Below are 22,479 nucleotides of genomic sequence, written 5' to 3'. Positions count from 1 at the left end.
CCATAAAGACACTTTAAAGGAAATTAGGAGATAACCCAGTGCTGAAAATTTTATGCCAATACCCTTATATAATTGCTAAGAATATATGCATTTGTATTACTGTAAATTTATGCTATGCCATTACTACTTACTTTTTTCCCCTCATAGCTACATGCTATACCCATCAAGGAACTTTCATACAAATGCAGTTGGAAATTCACTCATCCTTGTGTATGTAAAGTATTTCAGCTGCCATGTGGATACAAGTTCTTTAACTCATGGCACTTCTGGGTTCCACATTGCAGAAACAGGCACCAAAATCTGAATACGCAACATAACTCCTGGTCAAAACAGACTTTTTTGTTATAATCTAGAAATCAGGATCTATGGATGCATGCCAAGGTGCGTAAAGAACGTTAGTGTTCCAAAAATCCCAGGCATCTTAACCTCTGTGACACATTGGTTAAGAAACGATGAAGAAATGTGCCAATACAGTGGCTGATTATAAAAAGCATCATATAGATATATACATATAAGATCACCAATGCCTACAGAAATACCCAATTATATTTGAAAACATACTTCTTGGTTGTTGAATTACTTCACACAAATAATAAAAACAGTACTTTAAAATCATCAACACTCCACAACCATTTTGACAATCATTTAATTGATGAGTAAGGCATTTTCTTCCTTAAACTAATAGAATGTAGGCAATGTCAGTTCACAGAAAAGATTTTCAGAAGAATTAAAAAAAAAAAGGCTGTCATGGCACGTATTACAGATTGCTTTGCTTGACAGGCATAGTCTGTTTGACTAATGCATTCAGAAGATAAAAGAATTAGCACTGATGACTGAAAACTAAAGACCAACATTTTCCCATCTGTTTGTGCACCATGGGGACTTAAATTCCACCCATCAGCTGGAAGGCATGTAAAAGGCATATAAAATCCCACTTGGTTCCAGTACTGAACACTTCTGATAACGCTGCACAAGTATAGTATGTTTTCAGTAACATCATTCAAAGTAAAAAACAAATAAGCATACAGTTAGGAGATGAAAAGTTAAAATCTACTAACGCAGAAGCTATCAAACAAAAAATAACATACATTTCTCAGGTTACCACTATTTCCATGCCCTAGCACTACAACATTCATGAGAATTTGGGAACATTCTATTAATTCTAAATGTGTACAGATATTTACTTGGACCTTAATTAGCTGGCAAATCAGCTTTCATGGTGGTTCTTCATATTTTGACTCCTAGCATACATCGCCAAGGTTTCTTGGAATTTAAGGTCTTAATTTCTACGCTAAATAAAGTCTGGTTTCCTTGACTTAGCTTTACCTCAAGGAAAGATTTTTATTTGCTCTCTTCTCCCACCTAAATACCTGAAAACATGCAGAATTGCCCAGCTAGTTTGATTAGAAATTGGAAGGACAGAATTATTTTCGTTATATCCATTTCTGTTTCTTTACTTCCATACTTCATTCTGTATTCTTCCAAGAATTTTCAACTAATTATTCTTAACATAATCAAAATCTGTAGCTCAAATGTGTGACTGAATTTTGCCATACAATTTGAACACTAATTGTATCGGCCTTGGTATGTCTTCTTCATATGTAATCGCTACTGTTTTTAAATCTATGAGGAAAGAGGCCATAAGAATATCTTTTGCTCTTGTTGGCTAGATGTGAGGTCAGGGATGGGACACTTCAGCTTAGCCACAGTGCAGGGCAAATGAAGCTATAGGGCTTTTGGTGGGACACTGATTTCCATCAACAAGATTGGACCATGGGCAGAACATGTTCAAGTCCAGTACTAGGGCTCCCACATAGCCATGAGTTTAAGCATCCAATTCTGCTCTCTCTGCACATAAGCTTTATACAAACAGAAATTACAGGAACCAATCTTGCTCTCAAGATACGCAGTTGTCTTAATGTAAATCAATACTTCAATATTCTATCTGCCAAAAAATTGCCTAGCGTTAAAAAAAATATGATACTAATGAGCAGCTAATGAAGAATTATGTATCTATGATTCTGTCCTGGTTTCAGCTGGGATAGAGTTAATTGTCTTCCTAGTAGCTGGTACAGTGCTATGATTTGAGTTCAGTATGAGAAGAATGTTGATAACACTGATGTTTTCAGCTGTTGCTAAGTAGTGTTTAGTCTAAAGTCAAGGATTTTTCAGCTTCTCAAGCCCAGCCAGCAAGAAAGCTGGAGGGGCACAAGAAGTTGGCACAGGACACAGCCAGGGCAGCTGACCCAAACTGGCCAATGGGGTATTCCATACCATGTGACATCACATCTAGTATATAACCTGGGGGGAGTGGGGATGGGGGGATCGCTGCTTAGGGACTAACTGGGTGTCTATTGGTGGGTGGTGAGCAATTGCACTGTGCATCAGTTGTATATTCCAATACTTTTATTACTGCTGTTGTCACTTTATTAGTGTTATCATTATTAGTTTCTTCTTTTCTGTTCTGTTAAACCGTTCTTATCTCAATCCACGAGTTTTACTTCTTTTCCCGATTTTCTCCCCCATCCCACTGGGGTGGGGGGGGAGTGAGTGAGTGGCTGCGTGGTACTTAGTTGCTGGCTGGGGTTAAACCACGACAGATTCTTACCTCCAAAGCCAAGCACAGCAAAAAGAAAACAGTATCTGTGTTTCTTTATGGAGGTACCTCTTGGGTCAAAATACCTGTTGGCACAGTTTTAGTGAGGGCTTCTCAGAAAAAGACAAAAAGATGAGGCATTAGGGTATCAGGAGGGTGCTAAAAGCATGAAGAAGCTCCTTTTTGCTTAGTATGCAAAAAAAAGTTTAATTGGAATAATTTTATTAATTGGATGGACCAGTTTGAATGTCACAAAGATAAGCTAAGACATACTTTTAACTCTTTTAATCAAACTATTTTCTTTGAAAGCAAGAAAAAACTGAGAAGAAATCTCAGGATGTATTTTCTCACTGTAATTTAGTATTTATACTGGAAGCTGAGGTAGACTACAGAAGCGACAATAAAGAAATTATAGCAAAACCTATTTGCGTGATACTACATCACAAAGAAAAGTTCTCTTTTACTAGAACAGCATTCAGTTCTATCTTTAAGACACTGCAGCAAAAATGCAAAAGATCAGAATGAGGTCAACAAAAAGCATGGTGAAGTACAGAAAGATGGGTATTTGACTTGGTATTGCCAGCTCTCACATTATTTGGCAAGAAAAGGGAATTAGAAGGGGACCTTCAAAGAGCATTGATGACTAAAGACTAAAATTTCCCCATCTGCTTGTGCACATGGGACTTCCATACTCCCCATCAGTAGCAGACCTTACGGAAGAAAATGAAATTATTCAAGCACTGAATGCCTCTGATAACAGTACAGGAGCACACTTTCTTTTCATTTTTATTTTAATTATAATCATTAAGACAGGCACACAGAAAAATGATCAGTCCCTGTCTCATAATACTGCAACAAAAGGTCACTTTATGAAATTATTGCCTTTTATTTTTAGAACAAATACAAGGAAATTCTCCTTCACACAGCAAGGAGTGAGCCTTTGGAATTCCCTGTCAAAAAGGTTTTAAATCTGACACTACAGTTAGAGTTAAAAGTTACTTTATAACCATTAATAAAGCTTGTAATTACATAAGGTCAACCAAATCTCATATTTTAGGAAATAAAAGATCATTCCCTGGGATTAGTAAGAACTGTCATTTGTGTACAACACTGGACAATTAGTAAGACACAGTTTTCTTGTAGGCAAAAGGGGGATAGGAAGCATCCTCTGACTATCAACTATAGAACTGCTAAGTACAGGACACAAATAGGAAAATAGGACAGCAAGTATTACCTTTTTACTAATATGTTTCCTACCAAGTTGCTTGTGTGTGTGTGTATATATATATATATATATATATATATGCATGCACATATATGGGGAAGTAGTCGTACATACATATACACACACACACTCCAAGCAAAACAGTTGGGCAAAGTTCTGCTGAGTAGCTTCACTCAAAGGGTTTCCGACCCTGACCCACTACAGCTGAAGGCAGAACAAACAAAACAACCACATGGAGCAGCAAAGAAAGGAAGCTGATTTTGATGGCTCAGTGAAGACTGGAAGCTGATTTTGAGGAGCTGGTAGCTTCCAGGGTCAATGTAAATAACATAAATGGGGGAAAATCTAACTAGGGGCAAAACTGAAGACCCTGTTAAACATGATGGTCTTCTCCTTCCTCCCTAAGTGTGGGAAGCTAGTCTTTTCCTCCCATCTACGCACACTGTCATATCCAAGAATGCATTTATGCAACTTGGAAAAAACAGATGCTGAATGTTCTGATTTTTCATTCTCCAGTCCATCTTGAGATTACATACACACAGAGAAACATATATATATGTAAATTAAATATGCTTCAAATGGCACATGGAAATAAATAGCACTACTTCAGGCATGACACTAGATATTACCATTTTACTAATGCAGAGAAAAAGTCTACATTAATGTATATACATGTACAGTAAAAATAAAGAAAAATCTGTACTACATGTCTGGTATAAAAAGCAAGATATTAAACAGTACATACTAAATAATAGCTGTGTACAGTGTATAGTGTCTGCAAAGATAAACGCATTCATTTCATGCAAGGAACTAAGAGTGCAAAACTGCTGATTTAACTCAATTTGCATTTTTGTTATGAGACAGATTCATTGTGTTGCTTGATAACATCAATATATTCCCAGTGTACAGGGAAGGGACAATACAGCAGCTTAATCTGCATTCAGGGTGACACTGTCCTGCTGGTTAGTAATTAAATCTATATACTCTACAAACAAGTCATCATGTGAAATACCAAATGTATTTAGGAAGTTCAGTATGCCAGTCATCCTAATAGAGACCTGGCTTTTCAGAACACCAGCGTGTAATTAGAGAACTCGCCAGACGAGCAGATTATCCTACTATTTTCCTGTGCTTGGGTAATGGATGAAGTGCAGCAGGTATCAGAAACTTCCAGCCATAAAAAGTAGTAACTTGCTGTGGGGGACTGCAGCAAGCTACTCCCTGAAACGACTATGAGGGAAATACACACCCCATGCCAAATTTTCTCATCCATTATATGAAAACATACACTTATAAATTCTACCAATACAAGCATAACCACAGTCAACATTTATACATTAATCAAACATAAGATTCCAGATTCATTTACATAAAATGCTCTCAATCAATTAATGCACGTATTGGAAAAGGGTCAGAATTTTACACAAAATTGAGACAAATACTTTAAAGACATAATGCTATATAGCCAATCAAGGTTTTATCTATGTGTTTTATCAGGCAGAAATTTTTACTCCTGTTCCTATAGTGTAACCTTAGCAGTAAATGATGAGGTAATAAGCACCTATCATCTTCCTATCACCTTGCCCAGCAACTTTTGTCCATAATCATTCCCTTATTCTCTGGTCTTCATCCCCCAAAATAAATTTTCCCAACTTCCAATACTCTCATAATTTTAATGAACATCCTCCCTCCCAAGAAATGCAGTATCAGCAATCTTGCAGTATTTATTTTAATTCAACAAATACTTCCTATCTTTTAACATTTTGGAAAAATGTTGTTTACTGTTTTAAATGTTTGTAATATATTATAGTTTCTAATGAGAGTCATTTGAAATGAAGGCAAGTCTGATTTGATAAATTTTGATTTTTACATAGCTGAAGATGCAACTGTTATTCAGAAATCATATAAAAAGCCACTTTTTTCCTGTGCTTTCATATTCCAGCTTTTATACGCGTTTTCCAACATCCTTTTAGCCTTTCATCCTTGCAGATAGCAACCACATCTTGCTCAAGCTCATTATCAAAAACAAAAAAAAACCCTACATCCAACTTTCCACTATTTTTCAGCTCACATCTCTAACTCCTACACTTCATTATGCATCCCAGTCTCATTATCTTACATTGTTCTGCACTGAACTGAATTACCTACTTTTTTGCACATAGTCTACACCAATTATTCTAGATTTGGGAAGTCATTTCTCCACTTTTCCTATTCTAATTGAAAAGTCTTCAAAAACATGTGCAAACATGAACTTTTCACTGACCCTCGTATCACCTCATTTATTACCTCAACTAACCTTGCACTGTTATAATTTACCTAAACCATCTGCTTTCAATATGTAAGCCAGTTTTTCCTGCAGCAGTTTTCTTCTCAATGACTTTATGCATCAATCTTTATGGTAGCATATCAAAATGAGTTGCCCTTGAATTTTTGATAAATAGTATCAGTGCTGCATTTTCCCCTACTAGCTCGCTCAGAAATTCAAGAATTCATGAAGATTCATTTGAGGGTTCTTTTTTCATAGGTTCATGCTCCCAAGCTATTCTAAATTATGCATTACAAACCATGACCTAGTGATACTTCATTCCAGTGTTTCCCAAATGAAAACACACAAAAAGCCATGTAAGATTGAGGGGGGAGGGTGTTGGTTCAGGAGGGGGTTTTGAGCATTGCAGGACAGCTCTATGCAAATAAATAACATGGTATCAACTTACCTGAAAGAATATCCCTCTCTCCTTTTTTTTTTTCAGAAGACAGCAGCTGACAAGATTCCTCTAAAGTCTGGGAATCACATCTACCATTCTTGTCATAGGTCTGTTTTACTAGAAATCTGGAGATGCTGCAAGGTTCAGTCATTTTCTGCAAGACACTAATTTTTCTTAGCCTCAAGCAAAGGGTGATGCTAAGAGATCTTAAAAGACAACATGTATGTTTCTGGCTTATTGTGGTTGTTGTGAATAACATGATCAAATACAGAAAGAAGGTAGGAGAAAGAAGCAACTGAAGGAGTCTCATCTGTATTGAGCACTTCATAGTTGTCAGGAGCACCTAAATAAAAGGGCAAATGCAACCTTTCCTTACTACTGGGGGTGGGGCAGGTGGGGTGGTGACATAGATCTGGGTAGGTAACTGCCCCCATAAGAGGAAATACAGTATACATGTATGTCCCGCTCCATGAGATCTAACACCAATGGCACACTGAAAATCATTGCAAACAAGCTGTTCAACCCACTAAGCTGCCAAGACCCATCTCTTTCCTTGTAGATTTCTCTTCACTAGACTTCAAGAGAGACAGCAATATACATTTTCTAGTAGATTTACAGCTGGCTGACCTTTATGCTAGGTTGATAGTAGTGCCCCAGTTAGTAGAGACATGTTACACAAGACTAATTACGTCTTTCATATCCCAGGCTACTGTTCTAATCCCTAGACCAGTGACCTCCAAACTGTTCTTATCATTCACTCCATCAGTAAAAAATTGTTTGAGCATGCACCCCCAATATATGTATATTTGTTTATAAATTATATACATGTACCACTGTACAAATATTACGTACATTATAAAACATACACAAAAATAGAAATTAATAAAGATGAAATAGAGTATTTTTAAACAATTTTATTTATTAATGGTACAAAAACCTTTTTGATCCATTATTATTAATAATAATATTTTTAATGAAAAAATGTGATTGAATATGCTTTATTATTTTTTAAATTTTTGGTTTAACACTTTATGATACAGTGATTCAAAGTCTGGTTCTAAGTTCAGTTTACTTCAATACTTGGTTTTAACATCTGTCATAGCTGGAAAAGATAGCTCACAAAGATATATAGATCCTAATGGAAGAAGTGCATCGTTGGTGGTGCTTACTTTATCACGATACTAACTTTTCAACACCGCCTACCAATTAAACAAAGCTTTTTATTGAAATTTGGCTAGGAAATTTCCATCTTCCCCAATGCCAATCACTTGCTCTTGCAAACTAATGAAAAGGCGTTGCATGTTTATTTTTAACAAATGGGTTCAAAACCCACTGAAACTCTTTGTTTGGAACATTTTTAAACAGATTAGAAAATTCTGTTTCCAAGTTTTTCCAGTGTACGGATATGAGAGTTTTTATAGGTGACATGCATCATTTTCAGCAACAAAATCATGTAACAATGGAAAATTTCCAAACATCTCTTTTCAAAATGCTCCCCTGTAGTGTGAGTTTCTTTTGAAAAGCAGTTACTTTCCTACTCATTGTTAAACCGTCACCAGCTGAGACACAGACATATTAGAAACACCTGTACTTTCAGCCAGCTGCATAGCAGACCTCCAACATTGTGTAATTTGTTCAATACTTGTTTCTTTAAATCTTCAGTGATGTTTTCTACACACCTTCCAACTGTATTTGCTGACAAAGGAGTGCATTTAAGAGTTTGTTGCTATCCTTTTCCATGTATTATTTCAGCCATTTTTACTGCAGCAGGAAGAACAAGTGTGTCCCCAATAGTATGTGGCTTTTTGTCTTTCATTATTAAGAAGTCTCAAAAGAGGCCTCTGAAGATTTATCATTAAGTTTAGTAAAATTTTGTAAAAAACTGTATTAAGTATTGCATTACTTTAAAAATCACAGATTGGATCCGATTAGATCAGCAGTGGTTTTACCTCGTAATGATGAAGAGCTCATACTGGGACTAGGAGAAGTGTTTGCTCTGCCGTTTTCCTCTTCATTTGTGCTGTCATCATTAGCCTTATTATCTTCAATCTGTGGTTTCTTTTCAGCAATCTTTTTAAGCCACTTGTCCATTTTGTGAAGGTTAGTTTAGTTAAAACTAGATAATATAATCCATAAATCTACATAACCAGGCATACACAAACTGCAATACATCACAATACACTGCAAGCAGATGAGCAAGTGAGAGCACCACTCCCAACACCTCTGCACTGTGGAGCACCCACTCTTCCCCCAGTACACCTTGCCTATCATTTGTAACACTGGACCCTCTGACCTATGGATGGATTGAGGGTGCCATTGTCAATATGTGTATTATACATTAATAAAGCTTTATTTCTTTCTTATTTTTTTAGATAAAAAAAAAAAAAAAAAAAAAAGAAGTTCTAATACCCACAATGAATCATCTTGTGCACCTCCTAGGGTGTGCATCCACTTTGAAGACCATTGCACTGGACCTCACAAATTCAAATTTTCTCATTTCCAAATATTTCTTATATTTGTTTAGCTCCTGGCAAAACGTGAAAGCCAGTAAGAATGAGGAACTCAACAGGAACTGTTAGATAATTTCAAGCAGATGTCACCAAAAGATTGTCTTATGGCACTTTTATTTGCTTTTTGTAATTCTTTTAATTATTTCCCTGATTAATCAAGCTCTTCCACTGGCATATTTCTCATGTGTTGTCCTTTTCATAGCCCTTATTGAGATAATTTTCAGGTTTATGAACCAGTCTACAGTTTCCTTTACAAATACTGCTGAGGCACACAATTAATTACAGATCTAAATACCATTCTCAACTTACTACCAGTGACTATACATCTGATCTTTTGTGGCCTTGGGGTTTCTTTCTCGAGAAAAAAAGCCCTTTATTTTTTCCCTTGATTTCATACTACTTGCCTGTTATGCATTTTTTTTCAAGTATCTGAAAACAGTATATTAAAAAACCAAGATTATTTCAAATACTTGAAAAACACTAATGTTTTCCTGGTAGTTAATGTCTAACTTCTCCTTCTGAATTACCTTCTTCCATGAACTTTTCTCCTGCCTGTTTTCGGGCCACAGAAATTTAGCCATAATCTGACAGGCACAAATATCCACCACATAACTTCATTTGCTGTTGTTCACAAAAGTGTATTTTTTAATATCCTCCATATGTTACTTTTATTATTTTAAGCACACAACCAGGATAATTGTATCTACACAGCCCGCTGAACAGATGTCATGTGGGAATGTAAGACTAGAATGGATCTCCTGAGGAATTACTTTGATAATGCAGGTAAACACAAAACATATAATCTCATTCACAACTTTTAAGATCAATTTTATGCCAATTAGGGGGCTTTTTTGATCCCCTATCACTCCTGCATGGAATGCTGTTTTCCAACCTATGTCTCCTAACATTCAGAAAAGTTAGTTTAATTTCTGTCTGAAGTTTATTCCTGGACATTTTATAATCATTTGTTTTCATGCCAGTAGTAACTTCAGGCTTTAATAGCTCTTTTTACCTCCTCCTCTATCCTGATATAGTTACAGAAATTTTTACAACCTCTCTGTTGTGATTTTTTTTTTTTTTGTAAAGTTAACAATATTATTTTTAGCCCCTTCTCATAAGATCAGCTTTCTATTCCCCTGTTTATCTTTGTGGTTTTCCTTAGTACAATTTACCATTCTTGAACACGGCTGTATACAGTTAACTGCAGGCTGTGATTCCTTGTACAGTGGCAACAACACTTCTCCCTTTCTACTGGAAACATCTTCATTCTGACAAATCCAAGAATTTCTTTTCCCTACTGGCAGCTACATGTTTGTAGCATATAATCACATCTTACAATTGACTAAAGCTCCAAAGTCTTTTTCCTTATTTCCAACTGATTATTCCTGAGCGTATCACAGAAATGTGTTACTCAGAACATGACCTTGTACTTTGTACACTTAAATTACAACCCATTTTTATTACTGAAGTCTTCAAAGATACCCTATTCTTTCTGCATAACATTCTAATCCTCACTCGAATTGACACAGCATCGCAGCTTTGTCGTCAGCATATTTCATTATCATACTCCTATTTTCCCTCCCAAGGTTATCACTGAAAACTCTAAAGTAGCATTGCAGGACCAAACCTAAAGAAACCCCAGTAACTCCTACGCTCATAGCTTCTCTCTTAATAGCCAGGCTGTTGTCTTCTTGTTACCAAGTACTTGACTACCAGGCAGCTTTTCACTTCTCTAATTTAACTAACAGTTTTCCTCATATTCCCTAGCTACTGCATAAGAGCTACTCACAAGGTAATTGTGTCACTGATTCAAGCAGAGACCACCTGGCGTAAAGAATGAAGCTCACCTTCTACAAATATCCCTCGGTGGTGGAACATCCCCAGACCATCTTCTTCATAGCACAAAACTATGTTTACTGAAGATCAGAACCGAGATGTTGATTTTCATTATGTTGTCATTCTTTCATCCTCTTTCTCTGAGGATCAAGAGAATTACAGTTAAGCTGATCCAATATTCCCCATCTTTGTGCATGTAGTCCACCTCTTCGCATACTTGTCCTGAACTGCTCCAGCCAAAACTGGGGGTGATATTTTTCCCAACCGGTCTAACTCTTTTACCTCCAGGAATTTTTATTTTCTGGAAATACTCTGACTTTAAGGACTCCAAATTACACAGATCTGCTGGTTACTAGCACTGGTGTATGTCATAAGTCTCCCCCCCAGCCCCAAATGTTTTCCAAAATCAAAATCCAGGTACTTTCTGCCACCACCTGGAGGTGTGCGGGTGTATAGTTTTTTGCTGTTGTTTAAAACCATGACTCTTCTTAGACTGATTCCTTATTCCCATCTGTGAAATGTATTAAAAAATAGCCAGTCCCCCAAGTCATAGTCCAGGCTAACGACCTCTAATTTTTACTTACTGATTTTTACTGGCAACTAAATCTCTTGATTATTGTTCATGTTCTCTTTCCCCCTGTAGTAAGATAAATCTTTTAAGTTCTATCTTCTTCTTGTAAATATGGTACATTCTACATCATCTGAAATCAGTATTGAGTAGTGTTACTGTCAGCCAGTTCCTACAGTTCATGATGTTTCTGCTAGCAAGCAGTACTTTTCTTGGTGAGGTCTTGGCCAGAAAGATTCAATTCTCCCACTGTCGTCCACAGAGTTCTTGGTGATTTCTAGCCATGGAGTAAGTATTTACAGACTCTTCAAACAAAAATCACGGTCTTATGTCTGAAGACAGGTTTTACTTTCTGTGACTACTTCCTGCATGAAAAGACTTTGATTCATCCCATGATTTAGCATTCTTTGTACTGTGAACTGCAGATTCTATTTCACTGGTTATTTCTTCTGCCAATTGAAGTTTCTGGTACTTTTTCTTTTCTCATCATATTATCCTCATTTCTTTACTAGGCTCTCTCATTACTCTCATGATAGCGCCCAAACACAAAATGCTTTCCAAAGCTGCTGTACCCAGGTAGGCTCCTGTTCTTATCTCTCCTTGGACCACCTTTAGTGCCACATCGCTAGCTAGCTTCATACCTTTTTCCCAGCCTTAAAAGAGAAAGACTAGTATTTCCACAGTTTCCCCCAAGTGTTGCCATCTGGTGTTCAGCAACTCATTAATAGCCTTCACCTAGATTAGTTCTAATTTAGCTCAGTCAGCAATGATGAAAGCCTGTAAAGCCAGTAGTACACAGTCTCTGGAAGGACCCTCCTACACTCATCGCACATCCACCAGCCCCTGCAAACTGCAAGTGCATTTGAATAGATACAGCTTCCACGTAAAAAAAAAAAATAAAAAAATAAAAATAAAAATCTATTTAAAGTTTCTTACAACTACCAGATACTGATAACTGCCCCTAGAAAGAGAGAAAAATAATTTTTCTTTCAGGTACATGTTCCTTTGTACTTTAAACTGTTATTCACTGTCCCCTCCTGACCTCTAACTGCTCTTCATTCTCTCCCCTTTACTGCTTCCCCTGATATTGACTCACAGGAGGAAGTCATATTGAGCAAGACTGAGTGGGAGAGCAGAATTACTTTCTTTGAGGAAGCAATTGTTTATTCTGCTTTGTTTCTGAAACTATGAAAGATAAAGATCTTTCATTAAATTGTAAAGATAATGGCATTTTGATCATTCATCTCTGCTTGCTAAAATAGTCTGATGCAGTTGCAAAGAACAAGGGCAAAATAACTATGCAACCGCAGTCCGATTACATGACTTCAGATACTGCCATACCGAGTGAGTGTATGGGGAAGGGGAAAAGAGTATTACAGCCCCATAAGACTTCCTTTCTACTCCCACCAGTAAATCTGTTCCTGTAATTTTTTCCAGTAAGACTGTATCTGATTTTGGAAAAGGGATTTTACACTAAAATGAAAAGTAGGCATCCCACAGAAAATATAAAAAAGTCTACCAAAAAGAAGTTGGGACTAAACCAGCAAAGGATGAACTAATAAATTCCATAAGTGAAGAGGCAGTCAAAATTAAAACATTTAACTAATTCTAGTACTGGCATCAAATTTGGCTAATTGAATACACTCATTTTTTATCCTGTCAGCCAAAATGTGGCAATGCTGATGGAAGGCTTTTAAATAAGTGTCTAAAAGACCCATACAAAAATAGAACCCTATGAGGCTCCACAAGCTCAACAGTGTCAGGGCAGTTCATTGCATTTAGACAGATGACATTCAAGTATACTCAGAAAAAAAATCCGAGGATGATGTCCTACCATCACCAATAGAGCAGCAGTACACTTAGGGTGCTGGACTTTTGGATGAGAGCTCTGAAATGTCACATAGCATGCACTTTACTCTGTTTTGTAAAAATGTGGAATTGTTCAGATGGCCGAGTCTGAACTTGCATAATCATATTCTGTTTAATGGCATATTCTCTGCAGTTTCTTCTGTATTCTTTCCTTTATGCAACATGTAATGACCTTTTTGTAGAATCATTAAGTTTCAATACAGAGAAAGCTAAATTTCCGTAATAGCTTAATTCTACTGATTGCTTGATTTGCACTGAAAATCCAAATAGCTCTTCAGTACTCTGGAGAAAAGATTCAGAAATAAAATCAACAATTTCCAAATTTGAATTATTTCTTATCACACTAAGATGAGGACAAATACAGGCAAGTACAGAGAATCTCTGCCCTTCCAAGACAACCTCATATACATTTGGAATCTGTATATGATTCCATCATAAGAATACAGACACAGCTGTAGTGCTCCCACATAAACCAGATTTTTGCTTAGCACTCAGTTTGTAGCATGATAAAAACTGCTTCCATCCACATGTCTAATATACAACTTCACCAGATTCTCCAACACATGGCCTGTAAGGCATGGGGTACCTCAAGCACAAGCTGAGGAAGCAGAAACCACTATCTACCCTTGCAGGGCCTTAAATACTACATTGGCTCCTTGTCATGAGATGGGAAACTGTGAAATCCACCTTTTATCCCACCTCTTCTCTAGTAAGCTCCACACTCCACGTACTCTGTTACTTGTATTTGTTGTGGTGGCCTACAACACCCAGCACCTCCCGGGAACACCATCTTTGCACCAAAATCCTTCTCAGTATCTCTGGCAACAATTTGAGAGCCCAAGACAACAAGGACAAAGGAAGATGGAAGTTTCTAGATAACACAGACATCCTAACGATCACAAGGGCTTGAAGGAGTATGTCACAGACCTACACTTTGAGCAACAGGCCAGGCTACAAACAGACAGAGCAGGAACAGACACAGTTGATAAGAGAAAGCTATGTGGCTTATAAGAAAAAAAAGAAAATTCAAGTCCCAAGCTGGAACGCCAGCACAGGGCTTGATTACACTTTTCACATTTTACCAGCATGAACATTTTGGCCAAAATGTTTATGCAGTATTTCTTGATACTTTTTCACTGTCTTCTACCAAAAATTCTTGTAAGTGTAGTCTAGTTCTCAGTGAGAAGTTGACCCTGAAGTTACTTGATAGGCTCTAAAATGACATCCAGTCAACCTAGCTTAAAAAATACAGCATGAAAAAAATACTGCTTTCAATTTCAGTCCAACAAAGTTGACACTCATGAATTCAAGTAAATTAATTGGGTCTAACACTTTTAAAACTAACTCAAAAATCACAGAAACAATTAGAGATGGCCTTTTAATATTATGCAAAAACAAACCCTATACTAAACTTTTTTTTCCCAAATCTCTCTATATGAAATAGTGAGAGGTCTATACTGTGATGCTACCATTTCTGTAAAAATTATCCCCCAAACTGTGGAAATATTAAGTAATAATATATTAAGGTCTTTGAAGTACAAACCATATTTCAGTCTTACTGAAAGTATCTGGTATTCTCTATATTCCTCCTATTTGATTTTTAATGTTCCATTTCCGTTACTGCCATGTCATACAGTTTATTCTCATGGCATAAAGAATTTTGCAGAGGTGGATCAGCAAGTTTGGATTACACATACAGTGGACAGCATTATATTGTTCAAATACTCTAACTAACACTGTTCATCTACTGTTGGTGACTATAAGTCTAATGAATGATTCGAGCATAACTCCCTTTTGCACACTGCTGAGCACAGGTTTTCCTAAGTTCTTAGAAAGAGGAGAGAGGAAAAAAAATACTTAGCCTCAACTTTTTTTGAACAATTGTACTTTTAGCCCTCTATGCCAGCATTGGATTTTGTGCTTCAATTCTAGGTTGCAAAAAGCAAACGATGAAACACATTTAATTGGTTGGCAGACAGTAGTTACATTTGCTTTTCCTAGTAAGGTCAGTAAAAAGAATATATTAAGAATGTCTTTCTACTCCCAAACTTTCCTTTATCTGCAAGTAAAAATTCCTGAGGATGCAGTACTGCTCTCAGTCATTCTAGTTAATTAACTGCCACGTTTATTACTGTAATGCCTTCGGGACTATGAAAGAATAAATCTCCACTGTGCAAAGTGCTGTAAAAACACTAGAATACTGTCTCCGCCTTCCTAGTTTCATTTGACAAGTTCTGCATTACAGATGGTGAAAACATTACGTTCATGTTGCCCGCTAAAAGGTGTCTCCTGATGATGGTAAAATAAAGTGAATTACACTATAAAAATGCATTCTCACCTTTCTTTTTCTCTGCTGCTCTCAACCTTAGGTCAGTCAACATCAGAAGATTCCATGACTATTTGGGAGTGGGGAGAAGGGAAAAGAACCACCCTCAAAACCAAAACCAAAGATACATTAAAAAAGAAAACTCATGACTAGCAACAAGCTATCTGTGAGCCCAACAGTACAGATCAATGATCAACTACCTGTGACATGCTCTGAACTTAAAGTGTAACAGCAAGTCATAAAGAAACCTGTAGTTCATACCACAATCATAGTTATCTTGAGAAAAGGAACTAAACATAGGAGCTCAATATGATTGTGAACCTTTTAATAAGTACCTAAACACCATATTTCGAAAATAGACAGACAACAGTGGTTCAATTAAATATATCATGGAATTGCAGAAACACAAATCAGAATTTGACCAGTTATATTTTTTCCATTTAATTATCAAATACTTTGGGGTGGAAGAGCAGAGGGGAGGAGGTGGAACAGCTGAACAGCTTGACCTCCTTTGCCTTTTTTATGAGCCAGTGCTGATTCTTAGAACAGAGAATTCATTACAATAAATAATGCTGTTAGACTGAAGAAAATGAAGAAAAAAAGAAAAAAGTAAGGTTCTACACAGTGATATTTTTACCTATCTCCTCAGGCAGTAGGGTATCTGAGGTTAATTTACTAAACTGCAACAGTATTAATGTTACTATATCAGATGGTAGTCTGAATAGTACAGAAGTGAACTGAAGGTTGGCCACTCTTAGGTATCAATTAAAAGTATTTGAAGCTAGAAAGTGTATATTGTGGGGCAACAATTAGACTGCAAGCAATAGGTACCAGTGAAAAGCTACAGCCATCTAACCTGATACAGAGCTGATTAAACCCTTTCTTCCACCTAACAAAGCACTGGCAGTGTCCAAGTACCAGTGCCTGGACATTCTGTAACTCAGGTAGCACTTTCAACAGGAGAAAGCACTTTGGATATGAAGTTACAAATCTTAGCTAGTGTTTCAATTCAATATAAAACAAGTACAGGAAATTAATTCAAAACACAATGTTGCAACATGTCCAGAGATGATGGAAAAGGCCCACTCCCCAACTGGATAGAACTGCTGTCAGCCTGTCCTGTGCCTTCAAAAGGCAGTGAGGCAAGACAGAGCAGGTGCTTCTCATGAATCTGGCTGCTTTTCATACTCTTGGAGATTTCATGTGAGCACAAATGTATACAAGCCTATGCATCTTTTTTCTTAATTGAAAAGCACTTTTCAGCACTCTCCTCAACCTGCTACAGGAGCCTCCTTCATACAACATCCACCGAAACTGTCCCATATCCCAAGAGGAAAATGCCCAACACTGATGCAGTCAGGCAAGGATTGATGAATCTGACCTTTACCACCTCATTTGCATGTATGGCAACCAGATCTCTACAGATTACCTTTGATCTCTACGTTTCCTCATGTGCTAGCAGCTGCCTTGGGGGCAAGTTCTTCATTGGCTGAATCTTCAGCAGACATGAGATATTTTTCCTAGCTGTACTGTCCAATGCCTGCCCCCCCCCCCGCCAGCTGACAGCTACAAAATGGAGAAGACAAGTATGTCCCTGGAAAGCTATACCACCTTGGGTAAAATACTGGGATGGAAAGAAATACCTTCAAGCATTTCATTCTGCATTTATTCCAAAAACAGTGCCTACAATTCAACAGTCTTCCAACAGGATATGATAGCAGATTATCACATTACGAACAGCTACAGCCCCTCCTAGCTCTCATTTCAGCTAACAAACTTTACTTTTGTCTTTGCTATGTACCAGAGGACAGAAATAGTGAGTTACCACAGCTAAGCTGATGAATGACAAGTCACTATCCTGTCTCAGCCAAAGAAACATGAAGACCACCAGAAGTGCGATAAAATCAGAAACTGGGCATGCTTAATTAAGTCTTCATTAATAGCCTTTTGGGTTCTACATATACCCTATATTCCTTTTTTCTACTTTCCCTTCAGAAAACATCTTGAAGTCCTCACTGAGGAAACCTCCACTGGCCTCTGTGACAGTTTTCCAGGAATCAGAATTTGCACAGGTCTCAGTTAAAGGACCATGCCGTTACCTTTTAACCCACAACTTTAAAACGGGTAATATGGCATTGTCTATGTTGTAAAGTGAATCCAGAAGAAACATTTATCTAAAAGTAATTCATGAGGGTACATGAAGTGTTATTTTCTCTTCCAACTAAAAACTGTGGCATAATAGAAGCTGCCTGTAGTTATATTAGCATGATCCAGGCTCGTGTTACTCATTAGACATGGCCCATGAAACACTCTTAACCTCAAGGCAAAGTAATTCCTAATATCAAATGCTCACACAAAGACAGTTCAGAGTTGTGAAATATACTTCCTCTCAACCTCAATCTCCATCTTCACTTTGTCAAATGTTATTAAAGATAGCATTAATATCGTGGTTCAAAAACTATTGCTTACCTAAGAATATGTCCCTTTCTCTGCCACAATACTCTGTTTATTATTCCCACTCCAGAAGGGAGAACATAAATTATTATTTATGTAGTCAAGGAAATTCTGCCTTTAAAAGTGCTGACCACCTAAAATGTGGGCAAATTTATCAGAAGTTATTGTAAATAACATAGACAATTCAAACACTACCTGCAAAAATCCATATGGGTGTACCCCTGCTTACTGAAACTTTAATGTATCAGATGACCTATTTATCCCAAGTTATCAGAAGATACTTGGAACCTTCAGAAGAAGATAGCTTGTAATAAACAGGGACTAAATCAAAGAACGTTCAAATGATGGGGGCTGAAAAACAATTTTGGATATAACCCTGGGTAGAAATACTTAATGAGTTTTTCTTAGATTGGGCTTCTTGCAGAAACAGGCAAGGAAAAAATTTTAGAAGTGCCCTGTATGACCCCAACTGTTCCTATTAATGTCAACAACAGCACAGCATTCAATATTTCTGAAAATTCCCCACATTACAATAGTTTCCCACAATACAAGAGTTTTTATAGATGAGCTTCTCCATTCTAATTTCTTTATCAGTTTAGGAGTACACACAGAATGCAAAGGATACACAGGCTTCGAAAGTATATACACTGAACAGATCAAGGTAATACAAGAGATAAAATACCACCTTCTGGAAGTTTTACCCCTTATTTGCCAAGAGTAATGATAATGTTTAGAATGGGATACTCCTACCAAACATACCTGATGACCATGGTTAGGTAAGCAATACTATTTTAAGCACTAAGAACAGAAAATCCGATTTATACATGTTGCACTGTATATTTACTGGACTTAATTATACTTGTAATAGAAAAGCTGAGAAAACAGACATTCCAAGCATGACAAAGGCTGTATCTCTACTATTAAATCAAATGGACCTGGGAAAACTCCAGGCATTGAAGCCAGCTAGCATGGAAGAGACCTTGTTGAGTTCAGTAAAGACTCTTAGCCTCTACAATGTGACAGCTGATACAAACTGGTCCCTGGGACTTTCCAGCTTCAAAACCACGCCAGGGAGCTGCCTGGAAGGAATCTAGATGGCACATGCCAAAGTCATGCCAGAGACATTCTAACAGTTTGCTAGTACAGATAACTGCAGTCCAGCATCCAGGAAGACTCCTAGACACCTCTTTCTGCTTTTCTAGAGCAGGTATAGCCTCAAAGGCCATCAGAATCCTAAGAAATTACCAGAGAAGATCTGGTACAGATCAATGTTAAAACCAAAGTTACAGATTGGAAGAAGCAACCACAGGACAGAGTAGAAGTAATTCCAGGTTCCAAACAAAAGTTTTGGTGAAGCCCATGCCATTTACAGAAGGTCAGATAGTAGCCACAGTGCTTCTTTCAGATACATGGCATTACATTACAGTTAGCATAGTTATTGACTCAAAATCATACTGCTGTAATTCACTATGCTGAAGAAAATCAGAAGATAATACCCTCTACTACTGAAGACTATTTGCTTGTAGTGCCACTCTAACTGAATACAGCACACTCATATATTCCATGAAGAATAACTCAACATGATGGCTTTGACTTGGGAGATTATAATTGCAATGAGTCTTAGGTAATCAAAAAAACCACAAAACAACCACCAGAAAAACCTTTGTTTCATTAAAGTTGTCATAGCAATTCAAAAGCACAACACATGTTTATGAAGGACACAGCATTTTGGGGGAAGAATCTCTCCATTCAGAAATTCTTTCCAATTTGGAGTAATGGAACCAGAGTCTATACAGCAAAACCTTCAAGAGTTTCCTGTTCTGATTTCAAATAAAGGTTGAAACTTAGCAATTCAGAACTGGGATGAAGGGAAGGAAGGTATCACTAATTCTGAACTGAATAAAAGATTTTATTTTTCATTTATTTTCAAATTTAATATGGGATATTATTTACCCTGTCTTCTGTAAAATGAAGCATATGTGCTAGAAGGGAGAATATCTATGTATTTCAGAAAGAGCTCACATGTAACCATGAAAACCTGGAACAACAGCTCTAAGGTGTAAACTATCCCATTAATCTCTGTGGATGCGACTTAACCTGGTGATAATGTTTTCGCATTAGCAATTAAGCACCGAAGCATTCCTAAGAAAATAAGTACATTATGAAATCTATCTAACAGTCTAGTGAAATACCCTCCTGGAGAAGACAGACATTGATCTGACTTTTCTGTAGAAGAGGAGACATTTGGACCCAAGTCCTCAAAAGCCCAAGAGGGCTCTAATCAGTATCACACTGGTTAAAAGCCCCTCTTCCCATCACTGACCTAGTATAGGTATACAGATCCAGAACAGTGTTTCCACCTATTACCTTCAAGCAGAGACAGGTGTTTCCCTACAAGATTACTATTTTGAATGACAAAATTTAGGCTATACTCTTTTCTTTACTATTTCCTACTGTCTAGCTAGACAGCTTCCCACACAAAATACTTCCGGGACTAGGACCTGGAGGACAGCAAGTTGAGCATGAGCCAACAATGTGCCCTTGCAGCAAAGAGGGCCACAGATTTCTTGGACTGCACTGCCAGCAGGCCTAGGCACTGGTGAGATGCCACCACTGGTGAGGCACCAGTTGCAGTAAAATACAGACACGGACATACTGAGTCCTGCAAAGGGGCTACAAAGATGATGAAGGGACTGGAGCATCCGTCATAAAAGGAAAGGCTGAGGCAGCTAGGACTCTTCAGCCTTCAGAAGAGAAGGCTCAGGCTGGTTTTACCAATGTGTGTAAATACCTGATGAAGGGAGTAAAGAAGCTGGAGCCAGACTCTTCTCAGTGGTGCTCAGTGAAAGGACAAAAGACAACAGGCACAAACTAAAACACAGGAAATTCTGTTTAAACCTAATAAAAACCTTTTTTTTTTCTGCGCAGGTTGCCCAGCAAGTTTGTACACTTCCCACCCCCAGAGCACTGCCTTCCGCTCTGGGGTCCCCAACATAAGAAGGACATGGACCTGCCTGAACGGGTCCAGAGGAGGCCACGAAAATAATCAGAGGGCTGGAGCACCTCTCCTATGAGGACAGGCTGAGAGAGTTGGGGTTGTTCAGCCTGGAGAAGAGAAGGCTCCAGGCAGATCTTACAGCGGCCTTCCAGTACTTAAAGGGGGCCTACAGGAAAGATGGGGAGGGACTTTTTACAAGTGATATGACAAGGAATAATGGCTTTAAACTAAAAAAGGATAGATTTAGATTAGATGTAAGGAAGAAGCTCTTCACTGTGAGGGTGGTGAGGCAGTGGAACAGGCTGCCCAGAGAGGCTGTGGATGCCCCATCCCTGGAAGTGTTCAAGGCCAGGTAGGATGGGGCTTTGAGCAACCTGGTCTAGTGGAAAGTGTCCCTGCCCATGGCAGGTGGGTTGGAACTAGATGGTCTTTAAGGTCCCTGCCAACCCAAACCATTCTACGATTATATGAGATAGGTCCTGCGCAAGCTGCTGTAGCTGGCTCTGTTCTGAACAGGAGGATTGGAGTCGACAATCTCCCGAAGTGATTTCATGAAAGCTATTTGTGGGAGATTTCATGGAAAATGGGGGACATTTCTTTGAGCCTGATTATTTAGAGTTAGCATAAGTAGGCCGCAGTTAGCATGAGTGGGCCGGAGTACGTGACAGCTGCAGTATGAAAGGACTGTGAACCACCAGAAAACAACAGACATGAGGAACTTGGACAGTGGAGCAATTAATAAACAAGATAACAGAACTGCAGAGGCAAGAAGGAGCTGCAAGAGCTTTAACGCAATTAAGAAAGCTGTCATTTCGGCTTAGAGCGTTTAGCTGCGGGACGGGGACTTAGGAGTTGGTTTGTATCTTTGTTAAAAATCGGGGTTTCTTTTATTCTTATGTATTTTATTAGATATAATGTTGCTTTTACCGTGTTTAATTAATTGTGTTCATAGATCTTTGCAAAGGGCAATACAGCAGGTGTTAATTGACGAAAAACAAAAAAGGGGGAATTGTGGACACATATTTAGCTAACAGTCGCAAGAGCATTTCAGACACCTTTAGAAGACCTTGAACAGAATAAACAAGAAGACAAAAAAAAGAAAGATGCCAATTCAAAGAACACAGGTGCGCATTCCACGATAAAGGGAACTTTGCACAAAGAACCTCAATTCAGCAGTTTATCTTGACCAATTAGACTGAGACAAGTTTCGCATGTTTTAGTTGGTATCACCAGTTACGTCCTATGTTTATGCACGTGTACAGAGTTGATATAACCAATCATTAAGTGTAACTAGGCACGTGGACAGCGCGTGAATAATATGTGTAACCAATAGTAAAATAGCTAAACGCATGTACGGATGCGACCAATGTATAAAAATGATGCCTGATGCTC

General features: G+C 37.8%; 1 protein-coding gene across 6 annotated transcripts in view; it reads right to left on the bottom strand.

Moving 5' to 3' along the window:
- Positions 1-22,479, bottom strand: part of MYO16 (myosin XVI) — a 393,567-nt gene that overhangs the window by 238,307 nt on the left and 132,781 nt on the right. The window lies entirely within an intron of this gene.

The sequence above is a fragment of the Aquila chrysaetos genome, chromosome 23 (assembly GCF_900496995.4).
Source record: "Aquila chrysaetos chrysaetos chromosome 23, bAquChr1.4, whole genome shotgun sequence".
Taxonomy (NCBI): Eukaryota; Metazoa; Chordata; class Aves; order Accipitriformes; family Accipitridae; genus Aquila; species Aquila chrysaetos.
The sequence above is the reverse complement of the archived record's forward strand: the minus strand, read 5'-3'. Positions and strand labels throughout refer to the sequence as shown.